The following is a 13,982-nucleotide window of genomic DNA, read 5'->3' as shown; positions in this document are numbered from 1 at the left end:
AGACAAAGGATGCCCTGGAGCCAGCAGTGTCACATCTACAGGTAACTAGCAAAATAAAGAAAACATCAACAAAAAGTGTCCCGGGAGTGCTAAAATAGCTCCAAACATGGCTTGATATCAACTTGAAGGATGCAACACAAACAAATCTTGTGCAAGATACCCAGTAATTCCTGCTGCTGCTAATTTTAACTTCAAAATATACTGTAACAATTAATCATATAATAAAATAAACTTCCATGGGGTTATGGTTTATATTGTGTTCATATTCTCCAATGGTTACTTCCCTCCAGATAGATAAAAGTGGCAATGAAAAACCACAAAGCCACGCTTAGTGTAGTATAAAATGTAACCCCTATTGACAAGCATATGGTGTCAGTATTTACTTCAGGTCTCTCAGGACGGCCACACGGCTGCATAATCTTAATGTCTTACTTCTTAAAGGACTAGTGTGTATGTTTTAGTGGCATGTAGCGGCAAATTGCAATCATTTAATTAAAGCTCAGCCTTCCAAGCTGCAAAACTATAAAAAAAGCAAAAGGCCCTATCTACAGCCAGTGTTTGGTTTGTCCATTCTGGGCTACTGTAGAAACATGGTGGCTTCCGTAAAAGAGGACCCGCTCCCTCACAACAAAACAATTCTTATTTTCAGGTGATCATATACTAATGGCACCTATGAACATTATATTCCATTTCTGCCAATAGATCCTCCTAAATGTTACACCCTGGACCTTAATACATCACATTTCTGTTGTTGCTGACAAAGTTGCAATAGAATTTTGTTATTTCTATCATATTACAGGAAATCTTAATGATCATGTAATTTTGGACAGTTATGAAATGTGTATGAAGGGGCAAATATTTGCACTACATACTTGAATGCAGACATTATTATTAGAGCACATCCGGAAACAGTATACATATACATTGGTTCTTGTCCCACAGTTTGTAGGTGTGGCCTGAGTCACACAAAACAGGCGTGTTTTAGCTACAGAAATGCGTCAGCATTATGAAGGTGGTCACACAGTTTATATAAGACAGAGCTGTGAGCAATATAGCCAGAAAGTGATTGGTTCATTTGAATACTTTTTGGAGGACTAAAGACATAATACTATCCACTATGTAACCTCTTAGATCTTGCAAGGCCTTGAGGGGGAAGCCACAGATTGGGAACCACTAGTATATAGTGGATTCTGATATCATTTCCCATGGTTTATCCCATTGTTGGAATCTTGTTAAACCAGCGAAACCTGAAGCTTGCACACAGATGTTTATGGAAAAACAACCACAAACTTAGCTACCAAAGTACATACACATGTGTCACTATGTGGGTCAGAAGTCTTGAAAAAGGTCAAACATCAGAATCCTGATGAGATTTGTGAAAGTGCAGTTTCATTTAGTAATGATTAAATTTTTCTCATTGAAAGCAGAATGTCGTGGTCTGTATGTTATTTCTATCTAAATGTGATTTTACATCATTTTCCCTATGTACTATGCTACTCCCATGCTACAACCTTGAGCAACATGCAACAACATGTTAGTTATCACAACGTTTGAATAGGGACACATTATTACAATATAATATTATAAAATTTTTAGGCCAAGCTTAGATTATTTTTCATTAATTTAATTATTGTAATTCAATAACTTTAGGTTTTATTAGCAACAATAAATTGTTAAGATCACTTTGTTTAATTCTTAATCGGGCCCCAAAAGAAGTTGCAAGCAGGTTTGTGTTTGCTCCGGACATGACAAGAATACTAATATGTTTTAATGATAAGTCTATCATAAAATTCTAGCATGGGAATACATTTCTTATTTATATGTTCACTAGCTAGAAAACATGCAAAACCATTCATAGGGTGTTACATATACTGTAGGACATAATTCTATATCTTGACGAGTACCTTAAACTATAACATGGTTTTATCCGTGAAAGAAAATATTCACCACAGATCATATTGTATTACACTGGATGGTGGATGAATGTGAAGAAAAATCCAATAGAGACAGATTCAAACATGTGAAGACATGGATCACAGTTTAAATAGGTCTTCCTGGAATCATAATGCAGCTGTCTACATCTTTTAGTACAATTGAACTGAGCCAAGAGCATTTGGGAACCACAAAGATCTCAGATGGCACTTACTTAAGATTGATCTCCTGGAGGCAGTAAAAAATAAATGCAAGAATTCTACTATTGATGCAAAAAAGTATTTTTTATATTAAGGTGTTTTTTTTTGGCCCGGGAACATGACCTTGGTAGCTGCTGGCGAGGAAAAGTAAAGAATAAAACTTCTAAACTCCATTATGTGATAGAACTTTTTTGCTCCTTTCTTTGTCTCCCTCTTCTTTTTTCCACTAGACGGCACAGTATTTCACTTTTATCTACAGATAGCAGGACTTTGTGTTATCTTATTTTGTTTGGGAGAAGATTCACAAGTACTATCCGCCCCATGATCCCAACAGACGACAAGATACAGAACTCCAAGTCTGGAAACTTCACAGTGAGAAAAATGAGGTCTTACTGAAACTACCTTTGGTGTGTGTTTAACTCTCTGGTTATTCCCTTGGAAGATCTGGAAACCAAAGAGCTGCTGGCTGAACAGTGTTACAGTATTATAAAATACAATAGAAAGATGTGTGTACATTTTAAGAAGTATATTGTTTAAGATCACAACTGAAATCTGGTGCAAGAAACTGAAGTTTGATTAGAGTATTCAAGGTTGGTGCAGCTTAAAAGGACTTTACTGGAAAGTTTTCAAATAAAAATCTAGTCACAAATTAATTGATCAACTTTTCAGTCCTTATCTAGTGCACCAACCAAAATAACTACAATATTGTGTGGATCAGTGGTTCCCCACTTTATTTTTGTCTGATGTACCTCCACAGCTCAGACAGTCAGATGAACTATTTGTCGACACAGCAATCATTCCAAAAATGCTAATTTTAATAGATTTTAAACTGAATGTGATTTAACACTGTTAACTATGTAAAAGTGAATATTGTTTAAATATCTTTTTCATACAGTTGAACTTGTGTTTAGGTCAGTTTGGTCAAATTTGCATTCGGCCATCACTATCTGTTTTATTCATTACTGTCAGGTAATTAGCAAAACAGAAATTCTAGAGAGCGAGTTTTGCCCGGAAACTTTTGGCAGCACACCAGTTGTTGTCTATCAGCTGTAGCATGCTAGTCGGCTTAGTCATGTTCTCAGGGCAGCGATTATTGTCAAATGCTGACATCGTTCAACTGAAATCGGGTATGTCTGTGGAAAGACTTCAAACATGTAATTTACATCAGCATCACCTGAATGCGATGATTAGTAGAAAGAGACAAAAAGCAATTGGCAGCCTCTCACTGCAGTATTTTTGCCCTGTATAAATGAGCGCAAGCTGCAGGAACTGTGAACAGGTCAGACTCCTTCAAAATAAATGACAAAAATTGTTGTTGTTATACATCTGTTTGTTTTCTCTGTACCAAACCATGACCCCAAAGGTAGACACTGGACCGTGAATTTTGTGTATGGTTGCATCCCTATCCAATGTGTTTAGCAATTACAATCATTTATCCACTCCTTTTAACCTGTCCAATACTATTTATTTTAACTGATTAATCTTTACTTTTAGCAATACGTTTTAACCAATTGTCCATTAATTTTAGCTAACCACTGCCCACACCTTGCATTCAACTGTTATAACAAATTCAATGTGGGGATTTTGTTTTTTTTATCATAATTCCATCAGTTGAGCTACTCCACAAACTTTCCTTGTACCCACAGGCAACTGCAGAAATACCCTGAGGGGTACTCGTACCTCTGGATAGGAATCACATATCAGCATCTCATTGGAACATGTAACAGGTAATAGAGGCCCAGAGTGTCTCTATTTTTGGAGAATGTGATCTGACATCTCCTCCTACTCTGTCATGAAATCACAACAGCCCACTATCACACACTGCCGTGACATGCTGAGGCTGCCTTGTAGAAGCTGGACAAGGACAGAAGACATTGCCTGCAACATGTTGTGTGAATGTATATTTGTTTGCGTGTGAATGTGCCCATACGTGTGAATGTGTGCGTCTTTCTCTTTGTGCTCAGTCAGGAGTGATTGATTTTGAAGTGTAGAATCTTGACAGAGTGTTCGGCTATCCCAGGAGGCACGAGACCACAGGGCCGAAACAGACGAGCAGCCTTCACTTTCTTCTTCTCTCTCTCTTTCTTCTCACTCTCTTCTTGTTCTCCCACCTCTGTCCTCTCTCATTCCCCACATCCATCCCCCTTTCAATCTAACCCCTTCTCCTCCCTGCTATTTCTACCCAGATCTCTGATGGGTTTATTGATATGTAACATTGATATTTATTGCTGGCTAAAATGAGCCGCCGTCTTGCAGGTGGTGGGTGGGGATTCCTGATGTGGGTCAATAAGAGACAGACATGCCTGGTGATTTGCTTTGAGGGAATTCACAGCTGCTGTAGCTTATACTGCAGAGATATAGCCCGTGTCAAACTCTCATCCATAGGAAGAAAAATACAACAGAAATGTGAAATGGAAGGGTCTCAGGGAACATTGCAGATTTTCAATATTACTTAAATAGAATAGCGTATTGGCACTCTCTGCAATCTATTTACTCACCTATCACTTACTGTCCACAGCTATGTGTGTTTACAGTATATAGCTACTGTACATGGAAGAGAGTGAAGAAATAAAGAGGATATGTTACATGTGCAGTAGTAAATGAATCCATATGTGCCCCTTCTGCCCTTATATCAATATATTTGTGGCGGCCTGAAAACTAGGTGAAAATATGGAACTCAATTTACACCAACCCTTATGAAACCATCATAGGTACAAAATGCGAATTAATTACACTGATGATTGACAATATATTTCCCATATAAAAAGAAAATAACATTGGAACCAGCACCCAAGAGAGCCCTGTTAGATCCTATTGAACCAACTCAATATAGCTGTGCAAACTTCAGATTTGGATTTTTGAATTGTACTGTGTAGTATCTTCAACCTGCTGGTTGTCACAAGGACTAAGGGTAACAAAACAGAGGCAGCATTCCTCTCTGCTCCGCCATTAGTGATGTCGTGTCACCCACTCCTGGGGCTCTGGCTTTGTTTTCCCATCATGCCCTCGCTGCTTGCTGGTTGGTTTAAACAAGCAGTATTCTTCTTCAGCCTTTCAATTATACCATGCCCCGCAGCAGCACCCTGCACCCTCCACATACACCAAGACGGGAGCTAAAAGAGTAGGAGGGATTGATTTGAATTTGGCGTTTAATGGGTGTTTTGGTGTGTCTGTGTACTGGTACTGTCATTGGTCGATTTTAACTCCACTTTCTGTATTAGGTATTGCTTGGAATGATACACCCATATGGAGGAACTAGAAAAAAATACTAATTAAACCTTGAAAAAAGACCTGAACTCAGCCAGGTCAATTTTGTGTGAAATTTAACTTGAATGTTCAAAAGTCAAACTTTTTTTTATTTTTTTTTACAGTATAAGAGTCAACACAAATTAACCTGTAGTTCACTTACGTTTTATCATCCTAAACCATTTATAAGGTCAGTCTCTCCAGTGCTTGATTGCCAAAAAGGTACTTCTTCTATTCCTGTCCCACTGTCTCGTCAGTCCATCTCTCCCTGTCTCCCTGTCTCTGAGTCCCACGGCAGTTCGACACGGGTCAAGTTCTCTTATTGAAAGGGTGAGATAGAGGCTGAAACCCTGCAACCACAAAAGCAGGCCGTCTAGACAAGGCCCCACAGTCCTGACCCCAGTTAGACCCTTTCCCCCCAGGGGCCTATAATACCTTTGTTTCCATGTTGATAAATTCTATTTCCTGTCGTACTAGCCTTACAACAAACACTGAGACATCCAAACTTTCAAACTTAGACCACAGGCATGAACGTAGCAGTAAGTGAGTATGTGACCTCCGGACTAGAAAAAAATGGACGCTGTATTTCATGGATATGATGTCAGAAAATAGTTTGAGAATATTGCTATTATTATTTGTTAAAATAAATTAATCAACAAAATAAACTTTGAATAAAAAAAAATATAAATTAATACAAATCTCAACAATAAGTGCTGATATTAAAGAATAAAGACATTTTTGGTTAAAATGATGTCTCAGTTTGTTTTATTTTGGTTCATTCAGTAGATTTGTATTGGTGTGGGTGATGTGAATATGTCTGGTGTTATGTTGACTCAGGGGCCTTGGTTCCCATCCATGTCTGGATTTTAGGTTTGGGGGGGGGGTGCAGTCTGGTGATTTAGGCATAAGTTATCATCAAGTCACATAGCATAAATTAACATATAGCCTTAGACAGAGTACACAAGAGCAGACCACTTCTATTCAATCGCCCACAAGGGAACAAAGTCTGCTGCATAGTGTCTGTTTTAGCACACGGCCTGCTCATGGCTAGGTGTCATGCTAATTAGCTGCACATACATGTCTACCATCAATAAGTTGTCATATTGTCTACATGCCAACACTTATAATTATGTGACTGGGAACAATGAGTTTTAAAAGTCTAGGTTATGAACAAAAATATCATCACTAGCCGACAAGGTGAGGAAAAGTGAAATAAATCAGCCACAACATGTCGTTATTCAGGAAAGACCCTATTGTTGTATTATCTGCAGTTAATATTTCTCTCATGTTGGCTGGAGCTCTCTCAGAACAGTCTCTAGTTTCTTCGACTGCATATTTAATAAAGCAGATAATGATTTACATAATGATAATGATGGTTTATAATCTCTTGCTATATAAGCTGCAATTACTGGGCAAAACTGAATTCATAAGCAACATTTTTAGGATGCGTTTTTCTTTAAAACCTTGTAGGTTTTATATCTGTATAGGTGTCAGTAATGTGCACATAATAATAGATTGTGATTGCCATGTTTCATTCTTAATCAATAAGTTCTACAAAGACGTCACCCAGTATTTCAAGACAGGACGTTGGAAACCCTACTTCTTGTTCTCTGTCCTCCATTTTCTGCCACTCTGCCGCTTTGAGCTAAAATGCGCGCAGAGATAATAGCAACACATGGTCTTGCTAGCTTTCTTCTATTGTTCCTACAGACTTCTTGTCCTCCCCACTCCATCTTCTGCCTCCCCACAGAGAACCATGAAGTGTCTGAGTCATTCTCGATTACAGTATGTATTTATAGACAGCAGAGTCAGGACCCAGGCCATGTGTGTGTGCATGTGTTAGAGTGTATGTGTGCATGTGGGTGGATGGGTGTTTCTAACTCACACTGCCTAAAACGAGGGCCCTGAGTCTGATGACTCACCTCCGTTACTGGACACAGCGACCAGGAGCGCTGATGTCACCTGTCCTGAGACCCAGAGTTACTGCTCGCCGTGACCTCACTCTGATCCAGGTTAGAGAAGAAAAGTGCCAGAGATTGTCTGTCATGTCGAAGCTTAAAGACACTGACTCATTTTCTGAGCACAGGTCAAAGTAAATATGTGGCATTGCACTGTATGAAAACGAAGGTGGTGAAGCCGCAGTTGTCTCAGGAGCCAGGAACAGTGCAGTTGTTATCTCTCTTTGTGCTGCCACATACACACACTGCCATTCACTAACTCGGTGTATTTCTGTACTGTGTGTGTCCAGCTCTACACATGCATGAATAGTCTTTCATGCTCAAGTTTGGAAGAAAGACAGAGGAGTGGCTCACACCAGTGCACACACACACACACACACACACAAGACACACACAGACACACACAAACACGTATGCACACACACGCACAAACACGGTGCGGAGGCCTTCGTGTTGTTGATGTTTGAACATTTCAATTGAGAAGGCTATGAGACCTGCAGCTGCCTGTCTCGCCTGGTTGAATAGGGAGGCCTTTTTTTTGGGCGGGAAGGCGAGAAGGCGTTGAATGCTCTCCCGATGAGAGATGAGGCATATTGAAAACTATATTAAATTACCCTGATTAACAATTTAGCCACGATCAGGCTAGCCATGGGGGTGCTCTATGGGGAGGCCCAGAGACTATTCATCCCCACAGCGCCAGGGTCGAAAGGTGCCCCAAGTTCACAGGCTCAGGCCCTTTGTTATGCTAACACCCTATCCCAAATCAGCTGCCTGCTCCATGGCCAGACACAAGCACTTCCCTGAGAACTTTCAGGGAGTCGTCATTCCACTTCATCTTAAACCCTCCTCCCCCCCCTCCTACATACGACAATCCCTATTGCCAAATTCCATGCACAATTCAAAATTTTTTGTATGTGGCAAATGGGTGGTAGATGTGGGGTGCTGGGTCTGTGTGTCCCCCTGACCAACATTAAATATGTCATTTTTAGCTGTAATATTTGTCTCATCGTACAAATACTTTGGGGACAAAATTAGCATTGTTTATTTTGTTATAATGCTTTTTTTTTAATTTAAAGAAATGGGGGAAAAAAATTCTACATCTTTGCAAGTGCATGTTTAAGCTGAGTAGAAAAACTAGGTCCTCTTATTTGACATAAAATACAGAAAATATATGTGTTCAGTCTCTCTGTCTCAAGGGAGTGATGATCAATACACATTAACAGCCGAGTTGATAAGACATGTAGTAGAGGTTAAGAGTCAAGTGCTGGTCAAATACCCTTGACCTAAGGTCAAAGTCTTTAGTGTGAACATGCCGTTGGTGCAAAATCACATGTCAAATCTTGACTTGGTAATGACAACAGTGCATTTATTTGGATTTAAAAGTTTTCACAAACAGATGTACAAAGTAAGCCCTTTATTGTATTTCTTTTACACATTTTATTATTGGAATAATCAATCATATCACAATAATTCGAATTAGAATAATCCATCCTATCACAATACTGTTACAATATTACTTAACTCCATTTTTTTTTGATTTTTAGTTAAATTACGGTAATGACATTCTAATTTATAATGAACTTTAAGATGCATTCCAGTTTGAGGGATAGGGCATGCTCTCCCTCTCTCTCTCTCTCTCTCTCTCTCTCTCTCTCTCTCTCTCTCACACACACACACACACACACACACACACACACACACACACACACACACATCCTCTCTCACACACACTCTTTGTCACTGACATTAACAACATCAACAACAGCCAGCAATGCATATACTATACCACATGAAATTGAATAAAATGTCTCAAAAAACATGCAATATAATTATATACCACTGTTTGGAAGACACTGATTGTGTACAGCCATGGTCCTGAGTTGAAGGCGTGTATAACTGCCCTCGTCTCTCACTCACTAGCGCTGAGCCAAAACCTCAACCAGGAGAGAAAGAAAAAAAAATCCCTCATCAATGCAAATTAGAGCCCAGAACCTGGGGAGCCTTGCTTGAGTCACCGGTTCTCCAAAAAGCCAAAATCACAGGCTTTCACTCCCAAATCTTGTTGTCATACACGACTACAGATGCTCCATATTAACACAGGATAGTCAGTCATATCCATGGATTAGTCTGCAGTCACTTAAAAAACCGTCTCCACACTCAGGCTGCCACAAGAGAAAATAAGGACGCTTCTAATTCTGCCAGCATAATTGCCTGATTATAATGAGCTTCTCTCTCTCTCTCTCTCTCTCTCTCTCTCTCTCTCTCTCTCTCTCTAGCTCTGCCTTTATTTCTCAGTGTGTCTGTTGCTGTATGCACACACACACATTCACACACTGTAGCCTAATTCTGATATAAATCAGTCTTCAATTGAATAGGGAAAAAAATCAGCATTAATATTTTCTGCTGCTGCAATGGCGCTCTGCAGTGTTTGGTGAAACCTGGTATTTTCCCATGACTTTAACAGACAATAGGGTTTTACAGCAGGAAATGAAATATACAATAGAACAACAATTTACAGTAAAACAAGCCATCGTGACACCCAACCTAACACTCACACAATTAATTGATTTTGTAGATATTAGGCCGGTCACTCTGCCGGTATAGGCTAATATGATGCCAAGCCTATATCACTGTGGCTTATGTTGCATTGTTAGTTTGTTGACTTTTTTTGTGTGACATAGAAGAAGAAGAAGAAAAAAAAAGAAACAATGGTACATGGTTAATCTGACTTGATGAACAACAGAACTAATTCAAGTCTACATCCTCTTTCGAGCTGCCTATCATACATCATTTTTTAAAGAAAGATCTAAATTGCACATTATCCAGTGTGGTGTCGTTACTTAAATAAAGACCACAAAGTTTCAATGTCTCAGTGTTCTTTTATTATTATATCTTAACAAGGCCTAGTAGCTAGGATACATTGACAATGACATATCAAAACCCTGGAACAATTAAATGAGAGGCCCAAAAAGAGATAAATTCTTTAACGTCAGTCCGAGTTTTTGGTCTAACAGATTCATTAGAATCATTTTCTTTTAATATTGAGATTTTATTACCGAGTCAGCATCACCTACACAGCATCCAATTAATTACATTTCCATAACAATTTCACATTCAAATGAGCATAGAATGGCATCTTTATGTGAAATTGTATTATAACATACTATTTTTCAGTCTTTTTAAAAACAGATTTTATTATTTCTTTATAAAAAACAAAACGTTTATAATTATAATTATTATTATTATTACAAATCAACTGCTCCACCCATCCAGCTACAAATGCATGGAAGTATGCACATAAAAGAGACCTTACTCATAAAATAGAAGGATCTTGGTGTCGGTCTACCGGTGCTGTTTAAAAAAAACAAGAATATAAGAATAATTTAGAATATATGGAATACTTAATATAGAAAATTACATTAATACATTACACAATACATTACAACTACACATCAATTGCTTGCCATGCTGCTGTAACAAACAAAAAAATGAAATCAGTCCATGTAAGTATATTACAGTGTAAAGTCTTTGCAAAGTAAAACACAACAACAAAAAAGATATGCACTTTCCATGACAAAATACTATAATAGAAAGTATATGTTGCAGACTTCATAATGTTAATAAAACATGCATACAAAGTTTTGAAGTAGTTGTTATTCTGTCTGCAATGTTTTCACTTTGGCTATAGCATACATTGCCTTGTTCCACCAGGATTTGTTCTTTCATCCCTCTAAAGCTGTCTAAGCCCAGACGCAGGCTAAATGAGCATGCCCACTCATGAATGCTGTTGGTTAATTACAATCCCTGATGGAAAAACCGTTGAGGGAGAAGCCCGAACACAGCCACACGTTAGGATAGAAACAGAAGTGTTTTTTTTTTTACTAAAAACACTAAATGTATGTGTTCAAGTGTATATAAATGTCATTAAATAAATAAAAAAGGTGTAATTTTGTCCGGTCCTCCACACAACACACAGAAGCATTCAGCATGTGCTTCAATTTGATTTACAAAAATTAAATTGATGTGTTGAATGGGGTTTTTGAAAGGCCTTGTTACAGTTACTGTGTTGGATGCAGAGGCACTGCAGTATCTGAGAGTGGGATCTATTGCCAACAGTGGTACAGATTGACATTTACATACAGTATGTTGAAGGTATTTAACTAGCAGCTGCAGTGAACATGGGAATAAATTAATGTTGGGGAAAAAAATAATTGAACAACTGTCGGCTATAACCTACGGTAAATTCAAGAAAATTTTAGTTGTCATTGCCGTTTTGTCCGGCTAGAGTGACCAAATTACACATCAACACCAAAGAGGAATCAAGGATGTAAAATTAAATTTAATGTTTAACCAGTAAGAAGAACAAAATATCTGTTGTCTATCATTATATAATGAACACACAGTAGCGTGCTGCATTTCAGATCATATCATTCAGAAATGGAGATGCATCTTGAATCGTGATACCTGCAACACTAAATTCACTAAATAGTTGAACTGAATTTCACACAGTGAATTTCTATGCTACCTTCTGTGGTTAACCAAATGTGTGCTCCAAATGCCACATTACTCTATTTAAGCAAAAAGCTCCCGGTTTCTGTAAAGGAACTCTATGCCACACATAAATTATTCAGTAGTATTTGCATTTGCATTGTAATTTGCATTCTTGTAGATTACAGAGAATGGAGAAGGAGGCGCTGCGCCAAAGAGAATTACATTCTGAACCAATTTCTGCCTTACTGGTGAGGAGTTGACATGGATTTTTGTTCTATTTTCCTCCGCTGCTTCGAGGTATACTGCTGAGATCAGTGACACACATTTCAAACTGTTGTTTGATTAATAAAAGAAGGAAACGATGTATAATGTTCACCAGCGCTCACACACAAAAAGAACTGCCATTAAAAATGAATCATGACATTGAACAATGAGTCTATTTGATTGACTAGGCTGAGATTTTTACTGTAATATTCTCATCATCTTTATTTATATTGTAAGGCTTGTGAGTTGAAACTCAAAGGAACTAGTAGGCACAGAGGAGATGTCATATGGATTAAACACTAGGAAGGGGTGTGAAACTCTCACAGTACACTGAAGATCCTGGCTATTATGTTTCATCTAAAAATAACAAGCCTGACTAAAAAGAACAGACAACACAGAATGTGAAAAGAAAAAAAAACACAAGCTCCAGAGAGAATAGAGTTCAAACAGCAGCAGTAATAGTGCTGAGTGTGATATGGAATACGACGAGAAGAATGTACAGTACGAGACTCCCTTCAATTATAAATGAAAAGGAAATCAGTGCGAAATGTATGGAATAACCCAGATACTAAAATAAAACATTGTCTGTGTCTCTCTAGAGCCACTTTTGTGAAACAACGTCCTGTTTTCAAAATGGTAAAGATTTCATGTGTCTTGTGTAATTCTTATTTTCTCATGTGAATTACTGCATCGCTTTAACTTAATTGCATTCATTGCTGACATCATCATTATTAAACAGCAATCTTTAGAGAGATACCTCCTAGGCCTCGGGGCAGAATCGTAATTAACAGGAGAAATGTGCAAGAGAGTAGACTGAGACAGTGTGGAAGCACGGTCCTGCAGAGTGTGTGTGTGTGTGTGTGTGTGTGTCTACATGCCATGAGGGGCTGGTATGATGCATAAAGGGGGTGGGGTAGGTATCCCTGCAATAAGAGAGGACGGTTTAACCAACGTTTGCGCATGTGTAAATACAGCCTAGCACTTATATACCCACATGTTGATGTACATGCCACTTTATGTCTACAGTTGCAAACACAAATCCACAAACATGTACTGCGTGTTTGAGTGTTCAGCATTTGATTGTGTGCCTGAACCATTCTGCATGTTATTCTTATTTTAGATTAATGGAATTAGGTTTTGACATTTGATGTGCCTCACTTTCTCGTTCATACAGTATTTTAAGAACTCTCATCCAATGCTAAAAACTGGAGAGGGAAAAAAAGGCTCCTTTTACTGAATTCATCAGAGTGACTGTAAGTAATATTACTGAGGGTAAATTATTGGTGCACCTTACAGATAATTCCTGATTCAGGGTTATTTTATTGAGATTTCCACTCATTTACCACCTCAGTGCATTATGGAACAGACCAAACTCTCATTTGTAGTGATGGAAATAAAAACAATGTTTTACTGTCTATTAAGTTAGTGTTTACTTAACAGACAAATAGTCCATAGGAAGTACACTGTAAGTTTAGGCAAACATATGCAAGTAAGACAATTATAATTTTCTGAAAACGCATCCCTTATTGATTTATTTGAGAATTGAATTAAATGTCTGTGTGTTTTAATGTTGTAAGTGATGTACATACCACTATACATAATTGTACTTAAAACAGCAGCAGTACCTCATATTGTTTCCATGAAAATGCCACGTGCGCCACAAAACAAATCTAATAGCCTTACTCCAACTTTCAAATAGGCGTAGTAGCAGTAGTAAGCAGACTACAGGAAACATAAATTCCAGAAAGAGATGTGGAAAACTATAAAATACTGTATGACAAAACAGTAACACTCAAAAAAAAAAAATAAATACCAGGAACTTTAAATGATATCTGGTACAAAACACACTCTTGTATTATGTGCCACTTTGTCACATAAGCATGAAACAGTT

The sequence above is a fragment of the Dicentrarchus labrax genome, unplaced genomic scaffold (genome assembly GCF_905237075.1).
Source record: "Dicentrarchus labrax unplaced genomic scaffold, dlabrax2021, whole genome shotgun sequence".
NCBI classification, from domain to species: Eukaryota; Metazoa; Chordata; class Actinopteri; family Moronidae; genus Dicentrarchus; species Dicentrarchus labrax.
This window is presented reverse-complemented; position numbering follows the sequence as displayed.